Genomic DNA, 21,598 nt, shown 5'->3' on the forward strand with positions numbered 1-21,598 from the left:
CTTTACAAGCACTGGATTTTACACTGGATCCGCCTCTGGTATTAATTAGTATTGAAAAATTAGACATAATGTGAATCTAGGAAACAGTGGTTCCATGTTGAGCGTCAGATGAATGGCGGGATCTATAGGATGTATTAAAAGTCTGCCTTCCACTCTCCTTTCATGTATATACCGGTATATCAACAGATACAGTTGATGACATTTAAATCTCGGTGATAAGGCCATTTACCATGCAGTGTGGCTCTTTATCGTGCCGCTGCCTACATGTATCTTGGCACGATATCTCAGCTTTCAAAGTCCCTTTTCAAAAGACAGGAAACGTTCTATTTTTAGAGGGAGGTTTTGTTGTGTGTTTTGTTGGATACAATTTAAATTATGTAAACAAACAGTTCAATCTTTAAACTGATTTTCAAAAATTGGTTGACATTTACAACCAAAATATATACATTCCTGATAACAGTTAGAATTTATTTATATTACTATGAATGTTAATGTATTTCTCTAATTCATAGTTAAACTTTTTTATGTATAGTGATGTTTTTAATAACCAAAGCATCGTGTGTTGATATACATCCCGAGAATGACATTATACTGTGTGTTTATCTTCACAGTTAATGTCGCCCTCAACAAACCAGCGTACCTACAGGACCCATGGTTTAGTGACGCCAGTAACGCTGTAGACGGACGTAAATCAGACCTGAGTGGTGGTGATCAATGTGCTATATCAGGGAACGAACGAACCGCCACCTGGTGGGTGAACCTGACCACCATCCACAGCATCCACAACATCACCATATACTTCAGGACGGAGAATAATCTACAGTGTATAGTCTCATTTTATTCTTTTATATTTACCCTCATATAACAATTCAAAATTCATGATCAAATGATATTTATTTCCACTGACTATTATATTTAAGAATTATCCTATTGTGTTTGATGTAAAAGTTCGTACCACGATCTGATTATGATGTTTGAAATAGTTATTATGCAGGTTTATTTCTTGATTTTTCGATAATGCCGTGCATTGTTTTTACACGATAGCTCCTTTATTTTCCACGTTTGTTTGATTACCAATAATTTCTTATGTTTGTATTGCTTATCGAACGAAATATTGAACACAACTGAACTTTCGTAAGAATGCTGCTTTTTCACCCGCTTTTAAACTTTAAAAACAACACGTTAGTCATGTATTTGTATTCTACATAGCGACCGACTGTTAAAATGTTAAATACTTTTAAAAACATGTACATGTAACTCAAGGATTCGAAGAGTTTGAAAAATATGTTAACACGGTAAACTTTTCATTTGATTTGATGGGAAAATCTTATTCTTCGTGACATTTACAAGAAAAGTGCTTTTAAAGAAACAACTTAAAACTAAATCTATATGTATGAATGAAATATAAGTGATAATCTGCACGAAACATAAGTTGTTCTTTTGTGCAATCTGACAACCCAAATCCACGTGTTATGTGTATTTTTTGAGATATTTAACGTACACACATTTTTTGTGTTATTAGACTCTCAGTCTGTCATAACATCACCGAGGTTTTATAGTTTAAGCATTTATATGATAATATATTCATGTCAGGTCACATGCGCGGATCTAGAGGGGGGGTCGGGGGGGTCCCGACCCCCCCTGGAAAATGAAAATTTATTAAATTTACATAGTAAAATTATCGCGAAAATATGCCTCGGACCCCCCCCCCCCCCCCCGGCAAACACAATTATCCTTCGGACCCCCCCTGGAAAAATGTTCTGGATCCGCGCATGGGTCAGTTACATACGTGGTTCTAAATTCAATAACATTAACAGGTTTGAAAAAAAAAAACCAGTCATTTATACTGTTATACTTTTGATATTAAGTCAATGGCATTGCTGTTTTATCATTGAAGAAAAAAATATATTTATCGCTAAATATATACACTACACGACCGCGGATCCAGAAAATTCTTCCGGGGGGGGGGGGGGGTGGGGGTGGGGGTAGGGTGGTCTGATAGGGTCTGAGGCATACTTTTGGCAATTTTTTTTATACAAATTTAAAGAAAAATTAATTTACAAGGGGGGACCGGACCCCTCTGACACACACCTTTCCTCTCTAGATCCGCGCATGCTACATGTAAGACCTCTGTGAAAATTACCATGCATGGACGCTGCACAATAAACGTCATTTATGATATTTTCTCATCCTTTTTTTATGCATACAATCAACAAAGATGATGGTTGCATAAGGCGTGTAAAACATCCATGCACGGTCGGACAAGATACTGAGAAATTAGAATATCAAATGCAAATCATTCTAATATTTTAAAAAATATCATTTAAAACAATATATATTTAACATATCATTTATTTTTAATCTATAAATATGTTCAATACTGGGAATATGTTGATTCAAACAGACATATACGTATCAAAACCTGCAAATAGTGGGTTTTTTTTTTTAGAACTTAAAGGCATTTTCTTATATAGAGTGGGTCTGTGCTCTATATTTTTTCTCATAGCCTAAACAAGGTATAATGGAAAAACAAACCGATTTCAAACAACAAAAACGTGGAGAGGTGACCCACTATACATTAAAACTATTATTTTGTATCCCAACATTTGAACGTTTTAAAAAATAATACAAGTCCGTGAATTCGAGGCCAAAGTGACACATGGTATTTAAACAGCCTACTTTGTTGTGTCTGAAATGGCTCAGTTGTTAGAGCACCAGACATGCAGCTAACCTTATATATCTAGGGATTTTGTGTCATGGGTTCGATAGCACACACATTTGGAGCAATATTTTTTTTATTTTTTGTTAAATATATTAAAAACTGAATATAGTTAGAAATTGTGCTTTTGCAAACTTGAATTAAAATATATTTAAATAGATTCAATTTAAAAAAAATCAAAAATGTATTTTACGACTAAACTGAATGGGCATTTGCGCTATATATTCCCTATACACCTTCTTTTGCCGATATTGACAGTCAGTGTTTCTTATGGGTGTTTGTTACAATGTACAGCAAAAATAATATTTTCGAGAATCGGAGAATTTTTCAGATTAAAAAATAGATAATCACATTGCCGATGTCTGTATTGAGAGAGAGAGAGAGAGAGAGAGAGAGAGAGAGAGAGAGAGAGAGCGCAAGTTGGGGAGGGGGTAAAGAGAGATGTATTCATTCATTCATTCATTTTTCAACATTACTGATAAGAACATAAGATTTGGTTAATAATCAAAACCCAGTGTGATAACCCACTAAATATAAGATACGTCTATCAGTTCTCGTACTATCGATATACACATGGAAATTAATCTTGCATTTGAAAAAAAGAAAACAACAAATGTGGATAATTCTTGATTATTCCAATGATTACAGTTGATAAAATCGCATCAGAGATACAACGCTGTACACATACAAGCTTGAAGAATTTATTTGTTTGATTAAATAATTAAAAGTAGGTAATTTTTGCAAATATATATATCAAGTCTACATGTAGCATTGGTTTAAAAGATCCTTTATGGTAATAGTGGTCATTAATCTTGAATTCTTAGGATAGTTAATATTAAATGTACACAATTTATTTACTTCTATTGTGCTGAATAATCCCATAAGTATACAGTAAAACTTGTTGAATCTGAATGTTGTCCATTCCGGCATGTTGTCCAATCCGGCAAAATTATTCAGTCCCTTGACATTCTCTTATCATTTTATGTTTAAAAAAATGTTGTGTAACCCAGATCTTGTCTATTCTGTAAAACCGGCCGAGATGAAAAGAACCAACTCTTTATAATTAGTGGAAGTTATCTCCCGTACTCCGGCCACTCATCGATCGGCCTTATGCGGGATAATTACTGCTCAATTATCGATCAATTTTCCTTCGTTTCTTTTTGATTTAAACAACTGTGAATATAAGTCAAAACTAGCAATTCATTTCAGTTGATACCGTTAGGTCTTGTTATAAATAAATACGCATTTTTTCTGCCAGAGTGAAATCCAAAATAGGGGTTGTGTATTATACTTCACCTCATTTTTTTCAGACCATGATTCACGATACCGTGGGAGTAAAACTGCCGGTATTGTTTGTAATGCACGTTGTATAGTTACACTTACTGAGTCACATTTTGCTTTGTCAAAATGCTCCATTCTTGATTAAATTCCCGTTTATTACTGTTTTAGCTCACCTGAGCTGAAAGCTCAAGTGAGCTATTCTGATCACATTTTGTCTGTCGTCCGTCTGTGTGTCTGTCCGTCTGTCTGTAAACTTTTTTTTATTTTCAACATCTTCTCAAGAACCACTGGGCCAATTTCAAACAAACTTGGCACAAAGCATCCTTAGCCAAAGGGGATTCAAAGTTGTGAAAATTAAGGACCACACCGTTTTGCAAAGGGAGATATTAGGAATTTATGAAAATTTTCGAGAAATTTTCAAAAATCTTCTTCTCACGAACCATAAAACCAGGAGAGCTAAAACTTGTTTGAAAGCATCCTCAGGTAGTGTAGATACAAAGTTGTGAAAATCATGACCCCCGGGGGTAAGGTGGGGCCACAATGGGGGGTCGAAGTTTAACATAGGAATATATAGAGTAAATATTTAAATATCTTCTTGTCAAAAACTAATCAGCCAGGAAAGCTGAAACTTGTGTGGAAGCATCCTCAGGTAGTGTAAATGCAAAGTTGCGTAAATCAAAACCCCCGGGGGTAGGATGGGGCCACAATGGGTGGCTCGAAGTCTCAGAAACTAATCAGCCAGGAAAGCTGAAACGTGTGTGGAAGCATCCTCAGGTAGTGTAGATTCAAAGTTGTGAAAATCATGACCCCCAGCGGTAGGGTGGGGCCACAATGGGGTGTCAAAGTTTAACAAAGGATTATATAGAGTAAATTTTTAAATATCTTCTTGTCAAAAACTAATCAGCCAGCAAAGCTGAATTTGTATGAAAGCATCCTCGGGTAGTATAGATTCAAAGTTGCGAAAATCATAACCCCCGGGGGTAGGATGGGGCCACAATGGGTGGCTTGAAGTTTTATATAAGAATATTTTAGTAAATCTTTTAAAATCTGCTTCTCAAAAACTAATCAGCCAGGAAAGCTGAAACTAGTGATCATGCAGTACCACAAAACAGTGGGGTAGAGACAGTTTATAAGTACGTAACATCGTTTTGTTTTTCAAAGTGGGGGAGGGGGGGGGGGGGTGGGTGTTGCCTATACTTAACTTCGATTTCACTGTTCATTAACAGAATTCAAATTTTTACATGCTTCTAAAAATGTAAGGGGGGGGGGGGTTAACTCCATGATAATTTAATTTTTTATATGTATTTCTGAAAAAAAAAATTTGCTGCGAGAAAAAGTGGGAGGGTGGCCTACCCCCCCCCCCCCCCTATAACTGCACCATCCTACCCCGAATGCTACGAGTATATAATTGTATATAAAATAGATGTTATTTTGTTAAAACCTTTCTCTGAAATCCACTATCCACATCTCGTTTGCTGTGACATTACAGTGAGACAGTCGAAGCTGATTGTTTTTTCACTCGTAATTATTATGCTCCCCCTTCGAAGAAGGGAGGGCATATTGCTTTGCTGCTGTCTGTCGGTCTGTCGGTCGGTCGGTCCACCAAAAGTTTCCGTTCATTTTCTTAGCAGAGGATGAACATTTTGAAATGAAATTTGGTATACATGTTTATTATGATAATATCTAGGTCAAGTTCGATATTGGGTATGATCGAGCCATTTTCGACAGAGTTATGGCCCTTGGACGTAGAAAAATTCCAGTTATTTGCAGTTCCCGCTCATTTTCTTCGCAGAGGATAAACACATTGAAATGAAATTTTGTATACAGGTTAATCATGATACTATCTAGATCAAGTTCGATATTGGGCACAATCGAGCTATTTTCGACAGAGTTATGGCCTTTGGACTTAGAAAAATTCCAAATATTTGCAGTTTACGTTCATTTTGTTAGTGGATGGTTCCCAGGGAGGGGGGCATATGTGTTTCACAAACATCTCTTGTTTTAAGTACTGTTGATACCTGACTTATAAAAGAGAAGAGAAATCAGAAAATACCACATTACTTGCGAAATTCAAAAACAGACATTAATTTTGTAATATTTAGGTATTAAAACTCGCTTGCGAAAAAATTCGTTCAATTTAATGTCGGTACTATGCAATAAAAATGGTCGTGCAAAAAAGATCAATAAATAAATAAATATATATCTTTTTCAGAATGAAGCACTTATGTGTGTTCTTCATTATAATCTAAAATGCTTAAACATAGGCATCGAATTTAATCATTTTTGTTCACGTGTTTTTGTTACATGTTTGCTTGTTAGCTCCCCGGCAGCTTTAAAAACTAAGATGTATTTCAAGGTGGGAATACGTTTGATATACTTCAAATATCCTTATATATCCTTAATTATCTTATCGATTTACCGAAGTGTACCTGGATATTCATAATGTTTTTGTTCATTTTTGTTAATATTGTTTGGCATGTACAATTGTATAGATAGTTATTGATATGTTTTTTCTTCAAACAATTGAAAAGGATTAAACGAAATAATGAAAAATAATACAAAACAAAATTTGACGTTCGTGATTTCGTGACGAATTCGACGATGCTCAACGTCAAAATAGTGCTAACATGTCTTACTAAAATTGTCATAAAATGTTTAAAAAACATAATATCTTGAGTGTCTTTGTATATTTGCATTCAGGAGGAGTTGGCTTATCCAAGTTGACAAAAATATGAATCTGTGAAAATTTGATTTTCTCGTGACGGCAGTCATATATATTTGATTATTGACATTTTGTTGACATGGACTAATTCGTGATCGCTAGTAACTATTACACATTACACAGTTTACGTATTATACTTCTGTCCATGTACATACAGACAAATAATTGAAGATAAAACAGAAATACTTGTACACAGATACAGAACTTGCTTTATTGATGTTTTACACTAATTTTCATCTAAACGTAACATATCATTGCAAACACCTTTTGTATGCAGTGATCATTGTACTTGAAATTAAATACCAACGACGCCATCATTGCCTTCGTAAATTTGATCTTAGGTTATGAAACAACGACATGGTGTTATGTAAAGAAACCCTCACTGTATTAAACGAGGCACCTGTTAAATATGTTAATGTAATTATGTTTATTGTTCGCAGTCGATATATGTATTATTTGTTTATGAAATTAATACTTCTTGATAATGAAGGCTGGATTATTCATTCTAAAAATCCTCAACATATGGGCGGCGATATGGATTAGTGACACATAATAAATTGTAAATTAATAAAGTAAGAGAGAATACTATGAGTTAGAATTAATGATTTTCCAAGGACAGATAAAAACATAATAACGTTTAACACCATGCTGTGGTAAAGGTTTTCGATTCCAGCGTAGACGCGACAACCAACTCATTCATCAGCTACAACACGGTACTACATGTAAGGAGGAATTTTGGTTAATAAGTGGTATCTTTTGAATACCAGCTAGATGCGTTGAACTCCTAGGGGCGGTTTTGTGGTCTATCTCTGGTTATCCCCTGTTAGTTGTGTTAGAATTAGGGCCCAACCCAAAACTCTATTTCCTTGTTTGTACGTGGCATTCACTCTTGACAGGGGTATATAATATCTATTCCCACCACCAGTCACATTGGGGATGGGCATCCCAAGCAGGTTCCCTGGGTAACACCGGTGTATATACCTCTGTGGGTAATAAATTACTTGTAGACTGTGACATTCACTGGCCAATAAATGCAATATATATTTTCTCTATAAATTTCCATTTAACTTATTTTCTGATTATACTTGTGTTTGAGGGGTGCGTCTTTTTACCCCAATGGACCCCAATGATACCCCAATGATACCCCAATGAACTTTGAAATACCCAAATGATACTAAGTATGTTCATAATTGATACACTTAATGAATTGTATGTAACAACATGTTGCACAAATGAAATTTCAACTACGTGCCGTTTTTTCACCGATTGGGCCATATCTAGTAATGGGAAATGATTAAAATTGATTGTTTGTGACCTGTAATTATCTCCTGATGGGAGTTTGGTCATCAAAAAAATTGAGGAACTGAAGCTCTTTATCCCTTGTCATCGTATAGTTTTTGTTTAAGCAATTGCGTGGCCTTAAAAGGTCTTCTTCTGATATTTCAATCAGTTTGAAGTATATTCGCTGCGCCGCCTTGACGTCAAAATTCAAAGTAAAGTCGTTGTCAGATTTCTATTTCTAACGTGATTTAAAATGAATTAATGTAAAAAAAAATTTATATGTGTTCTCGCTAGATTTTTTGCTATTTTATCTTTATTTTTGATCATTTTACCGAAAATTGCCGTATTTTTTTTGTATATTATTTCCATACTCTCCAAAATTGCTTTTCCAGGAATGTAAGCTACTAATTTTAGCTTAAGAAGTCAAAAGTTCGAGACTACGTGACTGTCATTACTTAGTTAGCTTTTATGTACAGTTTCACATAGATTTAAAAAGTAACGCTCCAATTCTTGATAATAATCTACATAAATATAATGTATTGCTTCCAATCTGCATTTCTAACTTACGATTCTAACATGAAAACTAATGCTTGGTATGAATTACTACTACAGTATTTACACTATAGACCTCAATCGAATTACTATATTATAACTAAGAGCATATGACATTAGAAAATGTGAAGCGGGAAACATTGAGATGTCTCCGTTATGACGTCATAAACAAATATGCACAAAACAGCCTCTTGAGTTGTCTAAATTGAGTACAGAATTTGATGACGAAAGCAAACCCGCGACCAACCTTAAGGTGAAGATCTAGTAAATGATTCCCGAGTATCTTTTTGGTGCTGGAACCATTATGACGTCATAATTGATTTGATGAATCTTTTCCCGTATTTTACGGCTTTAAAGTAATTATGTATAGAAAATAAAATTTGGACATTCGATATTTAATCACGGGAAAAGTAATCCCGGTACCTATATTCAATCTGACATCATTTTAAAGAGGAGATCAAGAGCTTGTTTAATATTTCATTATATAGTCAAAAATGGACAAAACTCCGAGATATGTTGCTTTTATCCTTCATACTTCATAGAAAATGGTTGTTTATAACAAGATTTTTTATTGCGCTTACTAAAAATTTAAGCCCCGGTACACCCTATTAAACAAAGATAGTGTTATGAAGCATCATTAAAAGAATTTATATCTTGAATTTCATAAACCTGTAGGCACATTTCATTTACTAGATCTTGACCTTAAAATAATTTGACGACATACAGTCGGAGATCGGAGTTGAACGTCGCATACCGAACTGTACGTCATAATAGCCAATGCTTAGTGGAAAGGGGTGCGTAATAACAATTGAAGATTGTCGGTGGGGTGTGTATACATTTTCATAAACGCGGATATTTAAGGCTAGTTAACAATTGGACTGATACTTTGGATCAAGCAAATCTGATGCAAATAAACACGCATACGCTAGCGTTTTATAATTTCATTTTTATACCATGACAGACATCTTCCCAATTCAAGAGTTTCCGATCCGCTCCGCTATATATAAACCGATTTTTGAGAAGCGTTGCAGATCAGAAACCCTTGAATTGGGGAAGATGCACGGCAGATTGGTAGTTAATATTTATACTTATTTGTAAACAATGAACGGATTCTGTTCTACGTCTTTACGAATAAATGATGAATGCAGAAAACGGGGAAAGTTGAATTGGATAACCACTCTCTCCCCAATTGCTTTTTAATTTTGCTCCCCTATTGCTTTAAATTCTTATTTGGGACAGTAATGAACAATTATAGAGAAATTTGACCTTGGAACAAATTGTATATATCATCCATTTCAGTGTGGATTTTTAAAAACCCTGACAGCTCCTCTAAATATTCAGCCATGGTTTGGATTTTTTATTTTAATTTTAAAGAATAGTTTTTAAAAAAAGAATTAAGAAAACTTTCGGTCAAAAATGAACAAAAACAAAAAGAAAAAAAAACTTGTCGATATTAATTATACACATGTACGGTGTTTATTCACACGCTTGCGCGGAAGATCTTTTAACAATGCACACATTTAGTTTCATTAGGGTATTAATATTTCAAAGTTCATTAGGGTATCATTGGGGTTCATTGGGATATCATTTGGTATCATAGGGGTATCATTCGGTGTATTTGGGTATGATTGGGGTAACATTGGGGTTCATTGGGATATTATTTGGTATCATAGGGGTATCATTAGGTGTATTTGGGTATCATTGGGGTAACATTGGGGTTCATTGGGGTATCATTGGGGTTCATTGGGTATTATTGGGGTTCATTGGGGTAAACAGACGCACCGGTGTTTGAGTTTCAGCAAGGTTTCCATATAGTTTCAGTTTTGCTGAAACTGGATATTTCATCCAGTGTATATTTGAGGTATAGGCATTTCATTCTTCTATGTTATTTCGAATCTTTGTAGGTTTTCTTGAAAATGAATGTAACAGGTTTAACTTATATACGGGATGTTATTATCTTAGAATATTTTCTAAAATAAAAGTTTGGCATATTGTGACCCACGGAAAATGTATAAGTCGGTCGGCATTCGTTTTACAAGATTTATTAAAACTCCGCAAACTTATTACACTATTCCGCGAGGTCGGTCGAAGGTACGAGTGCCTTCACCGTCGCACTGCAACTGCCGAATAATTGAACATGGCAACTAATTACATATAGATAACAAAATATTTTTAACAATAGATAATAATAGAAAAGTAAATATTGAGAGTTACTTCAATTAACGGATTATACTAAGATAAACCATGAGTCAATTAAGGGTGTCCGGTCAAATTCACTCAACGCCAGGAACAGGGATAAGGTGTCGTGCCCAAGGGGAACATTCCACACGGTGATAATATATAAAATTATATATTTAACATAAAGAAATATAAACTAAGGCGATGGCAAGACTTGAAGGTCTTAACGATGCACATATCAAGGAATATTTACATCTACCGGGTATGATTTCTTTTATTTCTAACGGAAATTATAGTTAATTCATAGCTCTTTAGAAACAGCCAAACTGAAATCTACACACCCCGTTTATTAATAGGTTATAACTTACAGCGACCTATGAAAAGTCTCGGAATACACGAAATAATCAAGATGGTGTGAGACTCAAATTCCCACAGGAGACGATTTGGCTGTAATACAGTTTCTTTTAACTAACGCAGTGATGTTCATTTACAGTAATTTAGCGATTTTTTTTTACTTTTTACAAACAATTTATTTGTTAATAGAAAGATAAAGATATAAACGACCATTTCAGACAAAAATTACATAACACACTTACGCGGGTTATGTATTTTTCTGCAATTTCCCGCGTGAATCACCAAAGAAAGCATTTTACTGTTTCACTAAACACATGCAAACTTTTGTTTATTCGACTGCTTATTGTTTTATTTTCTTCATACACACTACTCCAAAAGAATTCTATTACAATAATATTTTTTAGTATTTTTTCAGAGCGTGTTTCATCCTTTTTAAAAATACCGATTCCTCAGAGCAATAACGATATTGTTTAATTAATCTAGCTTTTATCAGTTCATCTTTGTTGGTGATTCCTTTTGTAGACTTTTATCGTAGTCTGTCATCGTACTGCCTTGGATTTTCGGCGTACGTCTCCAACACAACAGACAGGCTACAGGGAACACTGTGTTACAAGGACGACAACTTTACAAGGGACACCATACCTGCTGTCTTCACCACCACCTGTCCTGTACATGGACAGTACGTCATCTACTACAACGAGAGACTACCAGGAGTTACCTACCCTAGAGGGTACTCGACAGATGTTAACAGTGACCTCTGTGAAGTGGAGGTGTATGGTGAGTGTTCCTTATTTCTTGAATTCAACCTTGAATAATTATGCTCTTGGTGTACATTTGTCAATATAATTTCAATGCACATTTGGAGCAGCAATACTTGAGTATTGTTTTGATATGGATTTTAATTTTAATATAATAAGAAAGGCTTAAAAACGACCACGTCTAATTCTTATTTAAATTCCATTTATGTTTGCTATAGAATGCAAGATTGTTGTATCACTGATATAAACACAATAAGCTGCTTTTATCACATCCCATGTATCATAATTCTTTTTTCTTATCATTATTATATATTACACACAGCTGCTTTACAATTTCTGTATTGTTGTTGGTGCATGTATAATTGAAGCGGCCAGCAGGAATACACATAACATCAACAACTTTGTAAATGGATGCACCGTTATTTTGGATTAAATACTTTGATCTGGGTGGGTGGGTGGGTGGGTGGGTATATGTATTCTTTTTAAATAAATAAGGAAAGAGTTCAATCTGTTTTAAGTGCTGGTTGTTTTTACTTTTGTGGGTGGGTGGGTGGGTATATGTATTCTTTTTAAATAAATAAGGAAAGAGTTCAATCTGTTTTAAGTGCTGGTTGTTTTTACTTTTTACAGGATGTCCTTGAGGGTTTTACGGGGCAAACTGTACTAACGCCTGCCCATACACCAACTGTTACTGTCATTTAGAAACGGGCACCTGTCAGGGCTGCAAACCTGGGTTCCAAGGATTCCTGTGTAAATCAGGTAACGAATGTTTTATTGTACACTTAAAAATTTGTACTATGCATGGATACCACTGTGAAACCGTAGTGTACCTCATTGACAATGTTTTACAATTCTTTAATGATGCTTTTTTTTTTACTTGTAATGGTAAAACTTCATAGTTTTATAGATAAACGAACGCCATTTCTAAAAACCAAGAAATACGAGATTGTGTATTTGTATGATTTTGCTTCAAAATCTAAAACCATAAAAAAAATCTTCAGTAATCTTCTTATGCTCTGTTTAACAGTAAAACGCAGTTACTTTTCTTTCTATGCAATGGTTTACTGTTCGTCGGATTTTAAATCATTATTAACAAAATTGATGTCAATCGCTCACTTCATATTCCAAGCGCAGATCTCTTAAAAAAATTGTTACCAATTTCCAATGTAACGACTGATTATCAAAACCTGTGACCTATAAAACGACTTTGAAACAAAATTGATTTGTACTGATACCATATTAAACAAACAGGCACAGAACAAGGTCTAGAAGAGCAAAATGAAGCTATTGAAAAATTGAAACAATACAGTTATTTTTATGTTGCATGTACATCTGTACATCTGTATTTTAGATAATACAATTTTCATAGAGATAATGTGCTCATGTTTCTTTGGTTTTAACAATAATTATTTAAATGCACAATTTTATTCATCTTTTTTTTGTAATTAACAAGGAATAAAAACGATCTATTACTTTTAACTTATTTGTGTTGCCATTCGGAACAAACACCTTTCTGACGTTGTTTAATTTTATTTGGTATAAGTTGGTAATTAAATCAACATCACACATGTATACATTTGTTTAAGATTTCACCGGAAAATAGACTGTGCATTGATGTTGTTTTGTAAACATATTTTTTTTAATTACCATTTCATTGTTCTGAAAAATGTCTAATGTTAAAGTAATCATTTTGTTTTTTCCAATAGCGTGTGTTCGAGGACTATATGGGGCTGAGTGTCAACAAGAATGTGGACACTGCCGTGACTTAACTCAGTGCATCCACACCAACGGGTCATGTTTAACAGGATGTGAAGTTGGTTATGATGGAGAAACATGTAAAGCACGTGAGTTATGAAAAAAATAAAAATCAACTTTAATTACATTTTAGTTAAAGAATTGGTAAGAATTTATTTGGCATGTTACTAGTTTTTTTTTTAAATTCATACGTTATCTATTACTTTCAGCTTGCCTATACGGATTCTTTGGACCGGATTGTGCTGACAGATGTAACGACTCATGTGGTGGTTGTAACAGATTCAATGGTTCCTGTGATTCTGGGTGTAAACCCGGATGGCAGGGACATGAGTGTCAAGAAGGTAATGAGAGATTTGTACCGACATTGTGTTCATTTGTACTGATTACTGACAAAAAAAGTATTTGGCATAATATAATGTATAGGTAGCAAAATGATTTTAAAAATGTTTTTATGAAAAAAAGAATTATATCTTGAACAGTCTTGTTTTGTTTTGTTTTTTTGGTAAATACTGTCTAAATTATATTTTTTCATCGTTACAACTTTTTATTACTGTCTTTAGATTAAGCCACGTCAATTGAGCTGATTTTAACCTCTGTTAAGCTCAGAATTATTTGTTCATAAGATGATATTAAACTTAAATATTTACATGGCATTTTATCAAATAAATAAAAAATACTTTAAGTCGCTGCTCGCATCTTACGTTTAGTTAAATGAATTTGTAAAACAGATAAATAAACCAACTAACCGATTTTCAAAAGCTTAAATACAAAAATTGTCTACATGTTTAGAATTGTTATCATTCAAGAATATGCTTGGTTTAGCCATATATTTTATGTTATTTATCAATTAACAAATGTAGAGTTTGTTCATTTATCTAATCGTCCCAGTATTTTACATACAAGTGCCAAAAATATTGTTTTTATATATTAATCTATATGTTTTCAATCAACCCTAGATTTGAAACATTTGTTTCCTTTTCCAAAATTACTGTTTTATATAATTTAATAAATAGACGAAAAAGATTAACCTTGGTTTGTTATCAGCATACCAAGAGTTCGTTTTTCTTTTCTTTCAACAGCTTGTGATAAAGGATCGTTTGGTGATAAGTGCAGTGAAATGTGTGGATACTGTCGTGACGTAGACAAGTGTTCCAATATCAATGGGACATGTTTGACTGGATGTGATGCTGGTTATCACAAGGACTTGTGTAAAACAAGTGAGTAATTACTTTTAAAAAAGGTAATAACTTCAGATCAAACCCCAAAAACCCTCTATCAAAATGTATAATGACCATTTTAAAAAAACAGTTTTCATTACAAAATAATTTAAACTTCTTTCCTTTTAGAAAATATGTATTAAATTGTCTGATTTTGATATTACGTACGTTAATAAACAATTCATATGAAATTATTGTAGTGTGCATGTACCTTTCCTTAAAAGTAAATTTTAAAAAGGTCGCGACTGAATAGTAATGTTGTCTCGTTCAATAATCTTTAATATACCTTAAGTGCCGTTTTCAGTTAAGTAAATGCCAACGTTTGATTATATGTGCCTTTGTGTTTCATATTTTATATGGTAATTCTAGCTTGTCCATTCGGATTCTTCGGACCAGACTGTGCCAAGAGATGTAATGACACATGTGATGGTTGTGACAGATTTAATGGCTCCTGTAATTCTGGCTGTAACCCCGGATGGCAGGGAATAGAATGTCAGGATGGTAATTTAGAAATTTATTATTTGTAAAAAAAAAAAATAAAAAGCATACCGTCTGAATGTGTATAAATTATATAAATAATGTCTTTTTAGCTCACTCACCTTTGTCGGCTTTTAGCAAATTTCATAAAAAGGTGAAGTAGAAAAAGTAACGGCAAAATGTTAGATCAGTCTGTAATTATTCATTTTGCAAAGATTAAAACCCCCCAAACTACTCCTTTCCCTACTGTTTAAAATGGACAGACATAACACTAAAATAGTATTTTATTTTTTTAAAGAAAAAGTTCATAAATGCTTAATTTTTTTTATAAACTTAGATTTACAAATTATTTGAGTAAACTTCAATATTTATGATTTGATGATTTATTTAATGTATTTTATAAAAAAAATTGACAAAACATTATATCCGATATAATAAATAACATTTTGTTTGCACTTTCACTAGCTTGTGATAACAGGTCATTTGGTGACAACTGCAGTGAATCATGTGGACACTGTCGTGACGTAGACAAGTGTTCCAATATCAACGGAACATGTTTGACTGGATGTGAGGCTGGTTTTCGGGGGGAGTTGTGTAAAACACGTGAGTTTATGAGTTATGGCTTGTGAGGTGTGATCAAACGTATCTTTTACACTCTTAAATAAGATACTATATAATATATTACTTAAATATACGCGTCGTTGCAAGATGCAGATAATCGTGATACGACTCGTTCGATCTAATCAATACGATGATGAACTAAGCATTTTTTTAGGAATCAATTTATTTTTAAATTTAACTTTGTCATTACCCAGAACCTTTGTATAAATAGCATGTATGCAATATTTACTGCACAGGTCGTCATCGGTTTCAATGAGTGGTGGTATGGATTCGTTAAACCACAGTATAGTTTTTCATAAATCGGATCGCACTACAACAATCACTAATATCAAGATAAAAATTATGGACAATTAAAGGGTCATTATAGTATCTGTACATCTATTTTTGGATATTTTTTGTATACATGTCTTGAATTTGAGATAGAGTTAACATGAAATAAAGAAGATTCATTAACAATTTATTTCTTACGGGTTAAAGTAGCGTAACAATAATTCAACAAAGATAAAATTGAATCATATAATGTGATAGAAGATCCTTGGACAAGAAATTTGAAATCAAATGTTGTTATTTAATTTGTAAGTTAATGATTTGTATTTATTTCCATTTACAAAAATAATAATCGTCAATATATGAAACTCAACAAAGATGGAATTAATTGATAGAATGTGACAGAGGATCCTTTGGTGTTGACTGCAATGAAACATGTGGACACTGTCAAGACGTAAACCAATGCTTCCATACTAATGGAACATGCTTAACAGGATGTATTGCTGGCTTTCAAGGTGACCTGTGTAAAACACGTGAGTATAAAAGCGTTCTTTTTGTTTATAAAAGATAGGAAAAATATCTCTATTATAAAGAAATATTTGCACGGAATTTTGTTTATTCTTTTTGTTAGCATGCCAGCGCGGGTTCTTTGGAGAAAATTGCAACAATAGATGTCTCGATAACTGTGCAGGTTGTAATGATGTAACTGGTATGTGTGAATATGGATGCCTCAAAGGGTATACAGGATACTTCTGCGAAAACGGTGAATTTTGAATAAGCTATTCATCAAAATAATATCTGCGTAATGAATTGTTTGGTAACCAAATAATATCAATGAGCGTAGGTTAAAAAAGAATGATGCATAATTAAAAGGTGAGTGGGAGTAATAACAGTGTGACGTTTCGTTAACTACAACAGAAATAAACACTCAACGCACTATCACCGTGCATTTCTAAAAAAAAAAAAGAACCATATTGCATCAAAGATCTTTTTGAAAGAACTATAATTCAAAGGTTTGTTCCTTATTAGGATAAATTAAGCTGTTCCTTTTTCATTGTGCAATTCTTAATTAAAAAGCCTTCTGATTTCACCCTTTCAACATTAAAAAAACCTAAAAACAAAATCTATCTGTCTATATAATATTCCACAGTCTATGGCAAGGAGCATCTCAAAGTGTCAATGTATACAAAACTGGTTTCACATTTGCTAGAAAATAATATATTGATTATTCTATACTGGATTGACATGTGGTGACATGTGGTGACATGTGGTGACATGTAGTGATGACATACAGTGATTTACGTAATCATATTTAAAAAATGTTCTTTAACTATGTAAAAAAACAAAACTTATTGGGCATTAAATTGAACATAAATACGTATATTGGACAATCGTTGCATTGTGAAAATTGTGTATATTAAATTTAGTACGTTTTCCTATAAACGATAGCTTGCCCATATGGATTGTTTGGACACAAATGTACAAGTGAATGTAACGACACCTGTACGGGCTGCAACAATGTGAATGGTGTATGTGACAGAGGATGTCATCCAGGCTGGAGGGGAGACTACTGTGATATAGGTTAGTTATCTCATAGGACAAGCGATTCCGTTGTTGATATATTTAAACTTTATCAATATAACATATTCTTGAGATTTATATTTTGTTACATCGTAATAAGAATTTTAAATAAAACTAGAGGATGAAAACAAAGGCAAAATACATGTAGAATATTACTAATAACACAAGTTCTTTTTTTTTTTATTAAGATTTTTCATCTATAAATTCCACATAAATTCTTTACACTTTTTTATCTTTTTTACTTTGCTAAAGGAAATTTCGATTTTGAATTGACTATATACTGCATCAAATGTCATTCATATCAATAGAGACATAGGTATATCCATTATTGTTTTATGTGAAATATATTTTGTTTGAAAAGACATGTACTCGATTTAGAGATTGTAGTCATTGTTTTCACCTGCTTTGGCGGACACAGAATATATTTTGAGCTTAACCGTTGATCGAACAATAATCTTATTTTATTTCACCTTTTAAAAAAGGTGCATGCACAAAAATTAATTGTGCCAACTCACTGACATTTGCGTTTGCGCTTGAATATGTGTACGCCAAATTTTCTCGTATTTTAGTCGTGCACATTCACAATTCTTTCTTCAAACTTACATTAAAAACTGAAAAGCTAATTAACAAACCAAAGCTGCCTTTTTATTCAAAAGCTTGTGACAAGGGATTTTATGGCGTTGACTGTACCGATACTTGTGGACGGTGCCGTAATGAAAGTCTCTGCGTTCATACCAATGGATCATGCCTAACTGGATGTGATGCTGGTTATGAAGGCGATGTGTGTAAAACACGTACGTACATCTGTATGAAAATAAACAGAAAAATTAATTATTTAAATAAATAGACAGATAGATAGATAGATAGATAGATAGATAGATAAAAAGGCTTTTTGTTTTTCCTTATCTGGAACAATTTATTTTAAAGTACTGTGTATTCATTGTACAGGATGAGTTGTGTATCCTTGTAAAACCCTTCTTAGCTCTAATCTTCTTCCATTCGATTAAGTCTTATATCAGATTTCCGATATTGTACCGGGAAAAGATGGTGTGCAGAAACATGAACCATTTATCATGCGTATGACGTTATAAAATTAGGGGTTACATTTTTCATTTTTCCACTGAGAAAAAAATCCTCGGTACAAAATTATCTATTTTAAAAATCAGCCATTTAGATTGTCCTCATATATCAAATGTCAGAATTTCAACCAACGTTCTACAGTACCGACTAAACACAACAAAACAGAAAATGGACCCCGATCGAAACCTTCGTCGGCTTTCACATTGTTCGCATTGTCTCCGCTTCAGGTCTGCTACGGCGACTTCAGTGCAAACCATGTACGAACACCTATATGACACAGACCGGAGACATTTAAGAGTGGGGGTGGGGGCAAATTGTTTTTTGTTTAGATCTTCGGGACTGGGAAACCATTTTCGAGAAAATTTAAGAAATGAAATAATGTTTTGGATAATTCCTAAATGTATCGAAATACAATGATGGATTTTTACTCTGAAAAAAATAAATAAATTGCTATTTGTATACTTTATTCATAGCGGGGATGTAAGAGGTAATATGGATTTTATCTACAGTTCTAGATCCTTCTGTCCTGTAACCAAGAATATTTCAGATTTTAATCAAATGGACTAGGTATGTTTTTGTCTTGTGTGATAAAACAAACTATTGCAATCTTATATTTATTAATGTTATTAAAGCCTGTCCATATGGATTGTTCGGACAAGATTGTACTGGTGAATGTAACGAAAACTGTACGGGCTGCAACAATGTGAATGGTGTGTGTGACAGAGGATGTCACCCAGGCTGGATGGGAGACTATTGTGATATTGGTAGGTTAGCTTGCATGGAATCTGTCTATGTTGTTGATATGATACAACTTTACTCATATTACATATCCATAGTACCTTTTTCAGTTATAAGTGACTTCAAATCATTGATGCAGGATAGATCGCCAACAGATTTGTTAATACTCGAAACAGGTTTAATTAATTTTATGTTTTGAACATGTTTAAAGCATTACTAATCATGATTTATGCATTTGCAGTTTGATATATGGTAGGTAATAACAACGTTTCAAATAATATATATGTTGATACACTCCTTAATATATACACCTCAACATAAACACTGTAAGCAGATACACAAAGTCTTTACACAAAAAGAAATGAAAGTCATTATCAAGGTCACAACTTTACTCTGCATTCATAGAACTGTATTAATGGCGCATCAGAAAGGTCTTCTTGCTTAATACAACTGACAAATACTAATTTTTTCTTCAACAAAGTCAAGGATCTTAAAAAGTGTATCAGTTTGAGTCCATTTAATGTTGGACGTATGTCAGAGAGTGTGCTGTTGATCAGTAATACACCAGTAACAAACAACAAGTGTCCACAAAACAAAACAAAACAAACAAACAATAAGAAACATACACAGGGACAAAGACAGAGAAACAGAGTAAGAGAGAGAGAGAGTTAGAGAGAGAGAGAGAGAGTTAGAGAGAGAGAGAGAACCCACATACACATTGTTGGTTCTATCGTAATGGTGTAAATCCGCCTTTATAATATGAAATTATCGATTCGAAAATGCACTGTACGCGTTTTTTTTAAAAATATGATACATGTATCCTTGAGTGGTAACTGGTAGGTATTAAGCAGATTAAAGAAAAAAATTGCTCAATTGGTAAGTAATGCAACTTTGATTATTGAAACCCTTTTTAATTGTGCTGATTATAACCTAAAAAGGTTTGTTCATATTATAATATTTTAAGTGCACAATTGTGACTGAACACGAACAATTTTGCTTTTATTTCAAGAATTTTCTACAACTTCATTTTTATCTGATTTGTCATTGATAACTTGAGATTTTTTTTAACATATCTATATAATTTTGTAAGATAATATGTTTGTTTAGAGATTATTTTACATAACAACATCATACATGTTTTCTTCAACAAATTAGCGTGGTGTATATATTGACATTGTTAATTATCTAATTAACAACTCAAAAAATAAAGCAACGTATATCAAAGTAAAGAAATGTATTACAGCTGCTTTATGTTCAACAAATATCAACAGTTTTCTGTTCATTTATATTTTTTAATCATGTTTTCAAAGCGGTAACTCACTGAGGGAAATCACCAACCTTTGAAGAGATAAGTACGTACTTATAACGTGAATATCCATCACACCCACAAACCCACTGGTAATAAATTTTTATTGCAAAACTTTTTAGTAAATGGTCAGTTTAATTTTAAACAATTACTTCTTTTTTCCTTATACAGCTATTTCAAAGATGCAGGCCAAATACTATATCAAATATTTAATACCAACATTTATTTATCAGATATTTCGTCATCTTGCACCACCTTTCGATAGTTCCGGGTGAACGTAACCTGCAAAACATTTGACGACAAAAAGAACCACCTAACTCGTGTTGTAAACAATACTTCTAACGTTTTCAGGCGATTTATGCAAAATCTTTTTGGTTAACAATGAATGTAATTGTGTTTTTTATCATTTATAATCATATGTTTTCAATCAGTTATCATAAGTTTGTATTTTGTGCATTACAAAAATATTCAAATGCATGTTGTTGTATGGATGTAATGATAAGGCGTGCCCCTCTTAACAAATAACTCGAAATCTACCTTCTATACTGTAAATGTAGAGATAACATAAAACCATTGTTTTGAAACGTATTTACCTTTCACAAGAACTTTTTTCGTTGCTAGTGCGATTTGGCTGATTAAACATTTACAAGTCTCAACTGTCTTCCTTAAAATCCTATGACTTCAGATTAATGTTTGACGTGTCTACTTATT

At 33.2% G+C, this 21,598-nt stretch overlaps 1 pseudogene; it reads left to right on the top strand.

Moving 5' to 3' along the window:
* The first annotated feature begins 580 nt into the window (after positions 1–580).
* On the top strand, positions 581–20,280 carry LOC128170947 (multiple epidermal growth factor-like domains protein 10; annotated as a pseudogene).
* The last annotated feature ends 1,318 nt before the right edge of the window (positions 20,281–21,598 follow it).

This window comes from Crassostrea angulata, chromosome 2, assembly GCF_025612915.1.
Source record: "Crassostrea angulata isolate pt1a10 chromosome 2, ASM2561291v2, whole genome shotgun sequence".
Classification (NCBI taxonomy): domain Eukaryota; kingdom Metazoa; phylum Mollusca; class Bivalvia; order Ostreida; family Ostreidae; genus Magallana; species Magallana angulata.